The sequence below is a fragment of the Solanum tuberosum genome, unplaced genomic scaffold, assembly GCF_000226075.1.
Source record: "Solanum tuberosum cultivar DM 1-3 516 R44 unplaced genomic scaffold, SolTub_3.0 scf00095, whole genome shotgun sequence".
In the NCBI taxonomy this organism is placed as follows: domain Eukaryota; kingdom Viridiplantae; phylum Streptophyta; class Magnoliopsida; order Solanales; family Solanaceae; genus Solanum; species Solanum tuberosum.
Genome location: NW_006239021.1, coordinates 1,115,152 through 1,116,032, shown reverse-complemented (window position 1 = coordinate 1,116,032; position 881 = coordinate 1,115,152).

The following is an 881-nucleotide window of genomic DNA, read 5'->3' as shown; positions in this document are numbered from 1 at the left end:
CGTGGCGAATCAAACTACCTCACATAAAATGAGATGGAGGAAGTAATATACATTGGGCCCGCGCTGGCGCGGGAACCTAATAACTAGTATATAAACAAACGGGGACAAATATACACTAAATTAGATAGTATATTTAAATACCAAAACCACATGTTAGTGGTCCTAATTAGCAAAACAAAGATTACAAATTAATATGTGTGCAATGAAAATTCAGTTAAGTTTTAAGATAAAAAGTATGAGGAGAAAAATCAACGAGGTAACTATTTTTGAAGAAAAAAATCATCACATGTAATAATACTAGATATGAAAGGGCCCGTTAACGGGCCCAATATTACAATTTTAAATATATTATTTCGCGACCAAATATTAAAATGCATCTCCGCGTCGCGGACCTGCTCCCAGATAGACAGTGTTTTCTTGACCGTTTCTCATGATTAACTATCTAAAGCTCATTTAATCATTACGATATCTTTCCTACCACAAATAATAACCTTGAATTCATAATTCAAAATTCAAGGTAGAACTAAGAATTAAGTCTTGAGAGTTCTTTCGAGTCTTTTGAGAAAGTCCCTTAGAGTCTTTTGAGGAGTCTTCTATAATTTCTAATAACTTGTTTCAAGACCCGAGTAAGTGAGTATGAGAATGATGAAAATGTATTTATGAGTCTATACTATCATCGAGATCCTTTATATCATGAATCATAACTCTTGAATTCATAATTCAAAATTCAAATTCAAGAAAGAGCTAAGAGTAGAGTTCAAGAAAGTCTTTGAGTTCAATTGTGAATCCTTTGAGATCAACTATTGATTTGAGCTAAGTTTTGAGGAAGTAAGTATGAGAATGATAAGAATCATATACATGAATTCCATATTGTTATTTAG